The following is an 11,500-nucleotide window of genomic DNA, read 5'->3' on the forward strand; positions in this document are numbered from 1 at the left end:
GGTTCTCTGTGAGGGCTCCACCCCTGCAGCAAACTTCTGCCTGGATAAACATGCATTTTCATACATCCTCTGAAATCTAGGCAGAGGTTCCCAAATCTCAATTCTCAACTTCTGTGCACCCACAGGCTCAACATCACATGGAAGCTGCCAAGGCTTGGGGCTTTCACCATCTGAAGCAATGGGCTGAGCTGTCCCTTCGCTCATCTTAGACATGGCTGGAGCTGAAGCAGCTGGGATGCAGAGCACTATGTCCTGAGGCTGCATAGAGCATGAGTGCCCTGGGCCCAGCCCACAAAACCATTTTTCCCTCCTAGGCCTCCAGGCCTGTGATGGGAGACACTGCTGCCAAGGTCTCTGAAATGCCCTGGAAATTTTCCCCATTGTCTTGGTGATTAGCATTTGGCTCCTGGTTACTTATGCAAATTTCTGTGACCAGTTTGAATTTCTCCCCAGAAAATGAGTTTTTCTTTCCTATTCATCAGAAGGCTGCAAATTTTCCAAACTTTTATGCTCTGTCAACTCTTGAATGCTTTGCTTCTTAGAAATTTCTTCCTCCAGATATGCTAAATCATCTCTCTCAACTTCAAAGTTCCACAGATCTCTAGGGAAGGGGCAAAAAGCCACCAGTCTCTTTGCTAAAGCATAGCAAGAGTGAATTTTACTCCAGTTCCCAACAAGTTTCTCATTTCCATCTGAGACCACTAGGCCTAGACTTCATTGTTTGTATCACTATCAGCATTTTGGTTCAAAGGCATTCAACAAGTCTCTAGGAAGATCCAAACTTTCCCACACCTTCTTGTCTTCTTCTGAGTCCTCCAAACTGTTCCAACCTCTGCTTGTTACCCAGTTCCAAAGTAACTTCTACATTCTCAAGTATCTTATAGCAATACCCCACTCCTGGTACCAATTTACTATATTAGTCTGTTTTCACACTGCTATGAAGAAATACTCAAGGCTAGGTAATTTATAAAAGAAAGACATTTAACTGACTTGCATTCCTGCATCTCTGTGGAGGCCCCAGGAAACTTAAAATCATGTTGGAAGGCAAAGGAGAAGGGCAGCAGGACACAGGGCCACAGGACAGAATGAGTGCAAGCAGGGCAAACACCAGATGTTTGTATACCCATCATGATAACTCACTCACTATCATGAGAACAGTATGGGAGAAACCTCCCCCATGATCCAATTACCTTCACCTGGTCCTACCCTTGACATGGGGAGATTATGGGGATTACAATTTGAGGTGAGATTTGGGTGGGGACCCAGAGCCAAACCATATCAAATAGCATCTAAGAGAAATAATTTTATCCTGAGGTACATGAACTACAACCTTCCCAAGATTTTTGTGCCCCAAGTTGAACAAAAGCAGCAGAATAGCAGCCATCCAAATGCATTAGGCAGTGCAGGGTAATAGGCTCCTTGACAAGAAGTCTGTGGATATAAAAGCTGGTACCTAAGAGACCTCAATGTTTTGACACTGTGTGAGATGTGGGATTATTTTATCTTACTCTAAGTAATAAATGTCACTATGTAGGTTATAACTAAAATTCCCCCATATTAGTGAAATGAAGATCAACATCAAATTTAATTTGAATAAAAATGTTAAAGTATGTATAAAGACTTCTAGTTTCAGCTCTAATATGTAAAGATCTCAGTAATTTTTATTCTGAAACTTACAATAATGAAAGTCTAGATTAACTGAAAATTGTCACTTTATTTGGACTTACAAAAGAGCTGAGTTTGCAGGGCAAACCACTATCATAAAAATTTGGAAGACAGATGAATCCAGAAAATCACAGCAGAGACCTAATTACCTGGAACAAAAGCCACTGCAGCCGTAAAATGATGTTAAAGATAAATGGTAATTTTGAAAAATTGCTAGAGGCTGAAAGTAGACTAGCATGAGATTTAAAAACTAAAACCAGAGTAATAATAGGTAGATCCCAAAACTTTCATAGGAAGGTACAGAAATATAACCAGGTACTCACAGTAAAGATTCTGGAAAGACCACTTCCAAGATCTGACTAAAGGAGAAGGGCATTTATTGGGAAATGTACCCAGAGCCTTCTCCATAACAAAAGCTTAGTATTCAGAAGGAAAAATCTTACCATAGCCTTCTCCCAGACCATGTGGGAAGGGTATTCCTTTCTCTCCAGCTCCTTTTAACCTTTTTGTCTCAATTATTGGAGAGTGGAGATTATAGAATAATCCCCTGTTTTCATAATGTACTACCACACTAACATAACTGTAGTATAACGACAGTGGATTACAGCTAAATGATCTACATGACACAGGTTCTGACTGATAAGGAGCACGTAGGAGAGGCCAAAGTCAAGAGGAGACCTAAAAACAAGAGGAATTCAAAGCCTCTAGCACCTATTGTTACATCAAACACTAAACACAACCCAACTTCTTACCACATTAACGTAAATTCTCAAGTTTAAGCCTGTTTATCTCAGTTCCTATTGCCAGATAACATGTCTGGCTTTCAGTTAAAACAACAAAAACGACAACAACAAAAAACATGACTCATGCCAAAAGGCAGGTAAAAACACAATACGAAGAAACAATGAAAGTAACAGAACCAGACTCAGATATGAAACAAACATTGGAATTATCAGACAGGAAATTTACAATGTCTAATGTTCATGTGTTAAGGGATATAATGGAAAAAATGGACCACATACAAGAGCAGATGTGTAATGAAACCACAGAAATAGAAAATCTAAGATGCAAAAATAAATGCTAGATGTTAAAAACATTGTTATAAAAAGTATCTTTGATGGTCTTAGTATAATCAAAACAGATCAGAAAAAATAATCTCAAAGTGATGTTAATAGAAACTTCCCAAACTGAACTGCAAAAAGAAAAAAGAAAGACAAAAGCCAAAAACAGCAAAAGCATCCAAGAACTCTGAGACATTATTAAAAGATCTTTTCATAACTGGAATAATGGAAGAAGAAAAATAGAAAGCAGAGCAGAAGGAAAAACATTTAAAACAATAATTGGCCAAGAACTTTTCAAAATTAATGACATACACAAAATAAGATTCAATAGCCCAGAGAACACCAAGCATAACAAATGCAAATAAAATACAATTTCACCTAGGAATATCATATTCAAGACAATCAAAAGCAAAATTATGACAGAAGCTGGAGTGTAGGCTGAACTCTTACCTATAGAGCAATAAGGATAAGAGTCACTTTGGACTTCCCATCAGAAACCATGTAAGCAGGAAATGAGTTTATATATACAAATGTGTGGGTGCCTGTGTGTGCATTCTCAATTTTTATTTTATGTTCAAGGAGTACGTGTGCAGGTTTGTAAATTGCATGTAGCTGGGGTTTGGTGTCCAAATGATTTCATCACATAGGTAGTGAGCAAAACACCTAATAGGTAGTTTTTTGACTCTCACCCAATTCCCACCCTCCCCTTTAAGAAGTCTCCAGTGTTGGCTGGGCACGGTGGCTCACACCTGTAATCCCAGCACTTTGGGAGGCCGAGGCAGACAGATCACGAGGTCAGGAGATCGAGACCATTTTGGTTAACACGGTGAAACCCCGTCTCTACTAAAAATATAAAAAATTAGCCAGGCGTGGTGGCGGGCGCCTGTAGTCCCAGCTACTTGGGAAGCTGAGGCAGGAGAATGGCGTGAACCTGGGAGGCAGAGCTTGCAGTGAGTCAAGATCACGCCACTGCACTCCAGCCTGGGCAACAGAGCGAGAATCCATCTCAAAAAAAAAAAAAAAAAGAAAAAAAAGAAATCTCCAACGTCTACTGTTTCCATCTTTGTGTCAGTGTGTACTTAATGTTTAGCTCCCACTTATAAGTGAGAACATGCAGTATTTGGTTATCTTTCCAGCATTAATTGACTTAGAATAATGGCCTCTAGCTCAATCATGTTGCTGCAAAGTACAAAATTTTGTATTTTTTATTACTGCGTAGTATTCCATGGTGTATATATACCACATTTTCTTCATCCACTCTACCATTGATGGGCATCTACGTTGACTCCAGGTCTTTGTTATTATGAATATTGCTGTGATGAACCTACATGTGCATGGATCTTTTTGATAGAATGATTTATATTCCTTTGGGTATATACCCAGCAATGGAACTGCTGGGCCAAATGGTAGTTCCATTTTAATTCTTTGAGAAACCTCCAAACTGCTTTCCACAGTGACTGAACTAATTTACATTCCCTCCAAAATATATAAACATTTCCTTTTCTCTGTAACCTCACTAGCATCTGTAACTTCTTGACTTTTCCATAGTAGCCATTCTGACTGGTGTGAAATGGTATCTCATTGTGGTTTTCATTTGAATTTCTCTAATAATTAGTGATAATAACCCCTTTTCCTATGCTTGTTTGATGTGTGTGTTTCTTCTTTTGATAAGTTTGTGCTCATGTCTTTGGCTAATTTTTTAATGGGGTTATTTGGTTTTTGCTTATTGATTTACTTAAGTTCCTTGTAGATTCTGGATATTAGGTCTTTGTCAGATATAAAGTTTGTGTACATTTTCTCCCATTGTGTAAGTTGTCTGCTCTGTTGATAGTTTCTTTTGCTGTGCAGAAGCTCTTCAGTTTAATCAGATTCCGCTTGTCTATTTTTGTTTTTGCTGCAATTGCTATTGGAGACTTCATCTGAAATCTTTGCCAAGGCCTGTATCCAGAATGGCATTTCCTAGATTTTCTTCTATGTTTTTATTGTTTTAGGACTAATGTATAAGTCTTTAATGCATCTCGAGGTGATTTTTGTATGTAGTGAAAGAAAGTGGTCCAGTTTCAATCTCCTGCATAGGCTCACCAGCACTTTTATTCAATAGGGAGCCCTTTCCCAATTGCTCATTATTGTTGACTTTGCTGAAGATTAGATGGTTGTAGGAGTGTAGCTTTATTTCTGAGTCCTCTATCCTGTTACATTGGACTGCATGTCTGGTTTTGTACCAGTATTATGCTATTTTGGTTACTGTATCCTTGCAGTAGAGTTTAAAATAAGATAGTATGGTACCTCCACCTTTGTTATTTTTGTACAAGATTGCTTTGGCTATTTGAGCACCTTTTTTTGGTTACATATGAGTTTTAAAATAGTTTTTTTTTTCTAAATGTGTGAAAAAATGATATTGGTAGTTTTATAGGAATAGCATTGAATGTGTACGTTGCTTTGGGCAGTATGGCCAATTTAACAATATTAATCCCTCCTATCCATGAGCATGGAATGTTGTTTTGATTTTTTCATGTGATTTCTGATTTCTTTGAGTAGCATTTGGTAATTCTCATTGTAGAGATCTTTCACCTCTCTGGTTAGTTGTATCCCTAGATAATTTGGTTATTTCTTTTCTCCTGTTAGCTTTGCAGTTGGTTTACTCTTGTTTTTCTAGTTCCTGTAGGTGTGATGTTAGATTACTAATTTGAGATCTAAGTTCTTGATGCAGTGCTATAAACTTTCCTCTTAACACTGCTGTAGCAGTGTCCCAGAAATTCTGGTACGTTATATCTTTGTTTTCATTTGTTACAAATTTATTTTTTATTTCTGCCTTAATTTCATTTTTCAACCAAATGTCTTTCAGTAGCAGGTTGTTTAATTTCCACGTAATTCTATGGTTTTGAGCAATTTTCTTAATATTGATTTCTTTTTTTATTGTGCTGTGGTCCAAGAATTTGGTTGGTATGATTTAAGTTTTTTTTTTTTAATTTGTTGAAGATTGCTTTATGGCTGAGCATATGGTTCATCTTAGAGTATGTGCTATGTGAAGATGAGAATAATGTATATTCTGTTGTTCTTAGGTGGAATATTCTCTAGATGTCTGTTTGATGCATTTTTTCAACTGCTGAGATTAGCCCCTACCTTTGTTAGTTTCATGTCTTTGTGATCTGTCAAACACTTTCAGTGGGGTGTTGAAGTCCTCCACTATTATTGTGTGGCTACCTAACTCTCTTTGTAGTTCTCTAAGAACTTGTTTTGTAAATATGGGTGCTTCCATGTTGGGTGCTTATATATTTAGGATAGTTAAGTCTTCTTATTGAATTGAACTCTTTACCATTACGTAATTCCTTTTTTGTCCTTTTGGTCATTGTTGATTTACAGTGATTGGTCAGAAATAAGCAAAGCGATACCTGCTGTTTTATGTTTTCTTTCTGCTTGACAGATCTTTCTCCATCCCTTTACTTTAAGCCTCTGCTTGTCATTGCATGTGAGATGGGTCTCTTGAAGACAGCAAACAATTAGGTCTTGCCACTGCGCCTTTTAAGTATGGTGTGAAGTCCATTTACATTCTCAGTCAGTATTGATATGTGAGATTTGATCCTGTCATTGTGTTGTTAGCTATTTGTTATGTGTACTTGATTGCATAGTTGCTTTATAGATTAATACATAGTTAAGTACATAAATGCACTTACTTTATTTATTTATGTATTTATTTTCAGATGGAGTCTCGTTCTGTCTCCAGGCTGGAGTGCAGTGGCGTGATCTTGGCTCACAGCAACATTTGCCTCCCGGGTTCAAGTGATTCTCCTGCCTCAGCCTCCCAAGTAGCTGGGACTACAGGCAGATGCCACCATGCCCAGCTAACTTTTTTAATTATTTTTAGTAGACACAGGATTTCAATATGTTGGCCAGGATGGTCTCCATCTCTTGACCTCATGATCCACCCACCTTGGCCTCCCAAAGTGCTGGGTTTACAGGTGTGAGCCACCACACCTGGCAAATTCACTAAATTTAAATGTGTTTTTTGGTAGCAGGTATTGTTCTTTTGTTTTCATATTTAGTACTTCCTTAAGGATCTCTTTCTAGGCACATCTGGTGGTAACAAATTCCTTTAGTGTTTACCTGTCTGAAAAGGATTTTATTTCTCCTCTGCTAATGAAGGTTAGACTGGCTGGATATAAAATTCTTAATTGGAATTTCTTTTTGTTAAGATGCCAAAAATAGATCCCCAATCTCTTATGGCTTATAAGGTTTCTGCTGAAAGGTCTGCTGCTAGCCTGATGGTCTTTCTTTTGTACATAACCTGTTCCTTCTCTCTAGCTGCCTTTAGGATGTTTTCTTTTGTGTTGACCTTGGAGAATCTGATAACTATGTGTCTTGGGGATGGTCTTCTTATATAGTTTTTCACAGGGGTTCTCTGAGTTTCCTGAATTTGCGTGTCAATCTGTCTAGCAAGATCAGGGAAACTTTTGTGAACAATATCCTCAAATATGTTTTCCAAGTTGCTTGCTTTCTCTCTTATATTTTCAGGAATTCTAAAGTGTGGTAGATTTAGTCTCTTGACACAATCCCATATTTCTTGGAGGTTTGCCCATTTTTAAATTTTTTTCTCCTTTTTTGTCTTTCTGAATGATTTGAAGAAGCAGTCTTCATGCTCTGAAATTCTTCAGTTTGGTCTATTCTGTTATCAATGCTTCCAATGGTATTATGAAATTTCTATAGTAAATTTTTCATCTTTAGAAGTTCATTTTGGTGCTTTCTTTAAATGGTTATTTTGTCTTTCAACTTTTGGATCAATATACTGCTTTCCTTAGATTGGGTTTCAACCTTCTCCTGTATCTGATTGAGCTTCCTTGCCATCCAGTTTATGCATTCTATGTCTTTCATGTCAGCCATTTCCATCTGGTTAGGATCTATTGCTGGGGAACCATTACAGTTGTTTTGAGGTAAGAAGACACTCTGGCTTTTGAGATAAGAAGACACTCTGGCTTTTAGAATTGCCAGATACTTCTACTAGTTTTTCTCCTCTGTGTATGCTGCTGTTCCTTTTATCTTTGAACTTTCTGTCTTCTGGATGGAGCTTTTTACTTTTATTTTCTTCAATACCCTTGAGGGTTTGATTGTGGCATAAGTTGAGTTCAGTCAGTTGGCATTTTTTTCTAGATGCTTTCAGGGGCCAAGTCTCAACTAATCAGTCCTGGGTTATGTGCTCTACCCTAGGGTGCTGGGATGAGGCCCACAGTTTTGTTCTCTTGTCCCTTGAGGTCAAGTACCTGCTGCATGGAGAGGCCGAGGTATTTCCGGTATACTAGCAACAACACTCTGACAGGGGCTGCCAGCAAAAGCACTGCAGTGAGGAGGCTGGGGGTCCATAACACTTTGTGCACCAATGGGGCAGTGGGTGTTTGCAGGCATACTTGCAGGGTGGCAGGGATTTACACACATGTGCATGGTGGGGGGTGGTGGAGGAAGGCTGCAGGCCGGTGAAGGCTGTGGCCAGATGCAGGTAGGCCAAGGTTTGATATGGTTTGACTGTGTCCCCACCCACATCTTATTTTGAATTCCAACATATTTTTGGAATGGCTACATTTACCCAATGCCTGTACCCCCATTGTATCTAGGATGTAACTAACTTGCTTTTGATTTTACAGGCTTATAGGTGGAAGGGACTTGCCTTTTCTCAGATGAGATGTTGGACTATGGACTTTTGAGTTAGTACCAAAATTAGTTAAGACTTTGGGGGACTGTTGGGAAGGCATGATTGGTTCAGAAATGTGAGGACATGAGATTTGGGAGGGGCCAGGGGTGAAATAATATGGTTTGGCTCTGTCCCCATCCAAATCTCAGCTTGAATCCACACATGTTGTGGGAGGGACCCCATGGGACGTAATTGAATCATGGGGGTAGTCTTTCCCATGCTGTTCCCGATAGTAAATAAGCCTCATGAGATTTGTTGGTATAATAAGGGGGAGTTTCCCTACCCAATCTCTCTCTTTGCTTAATACTATCCATGTAAGACTTGAATTACTCCTCATTGCATTCCACCATGATTGTGAGGCTTCCCCAGCAAAGTGGAACTGTAAGTCTATTAAACCCGTTTTCCTGTATAAATTACCCAGGATCAAGTATGTCTTTATCAACAGTGTGAAAATAGACAAATATAAGTTTCATCTGAAAAAAGCACCCAATGTGAAGGCAGGGTCTGCTAGAGAAAGAGATATAGTGGTGGCTACTGGCAAGCATTGTAGTAGGGCAGCTGAGGCTGCTTTGCAAGAGGGTGCAACTAAGCAGAAACCCTGCCAGTAGACAGTGGGGCATTCAGATTATACTAGCCCATTTCCTGAGGCCTCCCCAGCAATGTGGAACTAAGAGTCAATTAAACCTCTTTCCTATATAAATTACTCAGTCTCAGGTATTTTATTAATAGCAGCGTGAGAACAGACAAATACAGGAGGGCAATTTATAGTGTTACAGATCTAAAATCTATAACCTACATTTGTACTTTAGGAAACTGGAGAAAGAACAGCAATATGAGCCTAAAGTAATAAGATGAAAAGAAATAATAAAATATAGCACAAAAATCAATGAAATTTAAAACACAAAAACAATAGAGAAAAATTGAAATAACAGTATACTTTTTGAAATGATCAACAAATTTAAAAACATTATAGTAAAGCTAACCAAGAAAAAAACAAAATTACTAATATCGAAAATGAAAGAAGAATCATCACTATATATCTTAGTGACATTAAAAAATAAGAAAATACTATGAACAACTTTGTGCCCATAAATTAGGTAACTTGAATAGAATGGACCAATTTCTTAAAAGAAACACGATACTACATTCACATGGGAGTAAGAGATAACTTGAATATTTCTATATATAATAAAAATATAGAATCAATCATTCATTATCAGCATTCCCCTCCAGAGCGGTATATTTGTTGCAATTAATGACCCTACATTAACAATATCACCCAAAGTTCATGGTATTACATCAGGTGTTGTACACTGGTGTTCTACATTCTTTGAGTTTTGACAAATATATAATGATATGTATTATAACATCATACAGTATAGTTTCACTGCCATAAAAATCTTGTGTGCTTTGATGATTCATCTTTCCCTCCCCTTATCCCCTAGCGACTACTGATCCTTTTACCATATCTATGGTTTTTGCCTTTCCCAGAATGCCATATGGTTAGAATCAAATAGTATGTGACTTCTTTTACTTAGTAATACACAAAAGGTTTTCAAATAATTCATGGAAAGTGTATATTATTAAAAAAAAACTCTGCATGGATATCAACTATTTTGGACCAAAATAAACTTGTACTAACTTGGAATAACATTGCTGAGCAGGACCTAATTTGAAGAAATACGAAGGATAAAACATCAGTTTGAAAAGAGCCCCTGTCAGGGCAACATAAATTTTGCTAATATTGAAGCAATAATAAATATCAAATTTATGGTGAAGCCTGGGTGGAAGAGTGATAAAATCATTAGTGGTTTATGAAAAGCTTATTGAGACAATGCCCCAAATAAATCAGCAGTTTATAAATGAATAACTTATTCTAAGAAGTTATGGGGCAATGCTGAAGTAGAAGATTGCAGAGGTAGACAACTCACATCAATTTGCAAGGAAAAAATTAATCTTGTTCATGTTCTATTTGAAGAAAACTAACAATTTACAGCACAAACTATAGCCAATACCATAGGCACCTCCATCTGTTAAGCTTACAAAATTCTGACTGAAAAATTACAGGTGAGGAAATTTTCTACTTGGTCGCTGGCAAAACCATTGCACTGAAATCAGCTGCAGGCAGGAGCAGAGCATTCAATGGAAATTTCAAACAAGTCAATCAAGCTCTGGAAACATTTATTCTGGACCTCAAAGAATTGTAAAGAGAGACAGAACATGGCTTTACCAGTGTGATCTTGAGGACAAATCCCAATCAAAACAATGGCTAACAAGAGATGGAAGTGGTCCAGACAAAGCAAAAGTCGATTGGTCAAGAGCAAAGGTCATAGCAATAATTTTTTGGCATGCTCAAAACATTTGGTTGTTGATTTCTGCAAAGTCCAAGAACAATAATATCTGCTTATTATGAGGGAGGGGCTTTGAGACAGACAAAGCTTTAACAGAACAACGCCTGGAAAACCTTCACCAGAGTCCTTTACCACAATTCTCCTCCTCATTCCTCTCATCAAACAAGAGCAATTTTGCAAGAGTTTTGATGGGAAATCATTAGGCATCCATTTTATGGTCCTGATTTGTCTCCTTCTGTCTTTGTTTTGTTTCATAATCTGAAAATTTTCTAAAAGGCACCCTTTTTTTTCCAGTTAATAATGCAAAAGAGACTACACTGACATGGTTAAATTCCCATGACCCTCAGTTCTTTAGGGATGAACTAAATGGCTGGTATCATTGCTTACAAAAGTATCTTGACCTTGATGAAGCTTACATTGAGAAATAAATCTCATATTTTTATTTTTATCTTTTAATTCCATTTACTCCATGAACTTTTTGAAGTCTCCTTGTACATTTTTTTCTCCATGTCTTTTCATGGCCTAATAGCTAATTTCTTTTTAGTTTTAAATAATATTCCTTTACATGAATGCATCACACATTCATTCGCCCACATGAGAACATCTTGGCTGCTTTCAAGTTTCAGCAATTATTAATAAAGCTGCTATAAATACCTGTGTGCAGGTTTCTGTTAGACATAAGCTTTCACCTCCTTTGGGTGAATACCAAGGGGCACTATTGCTGGATTACATGTTAAGAGTGT

Source organism: Pongo abelii, chromosome 3 (assembly GCF_028885655.2).
Source record: "Pongo abelii isolate AG06213 chromosome 3, NHGRI_mPonAbe1-v2.0_pri, whole genome shotgun sequence".
Lineage (NCBI taxonomy): Eukaryota > Metazoa > Chordata > Mammalia > Primates > Hominidae > Pongo > Pongo abelii.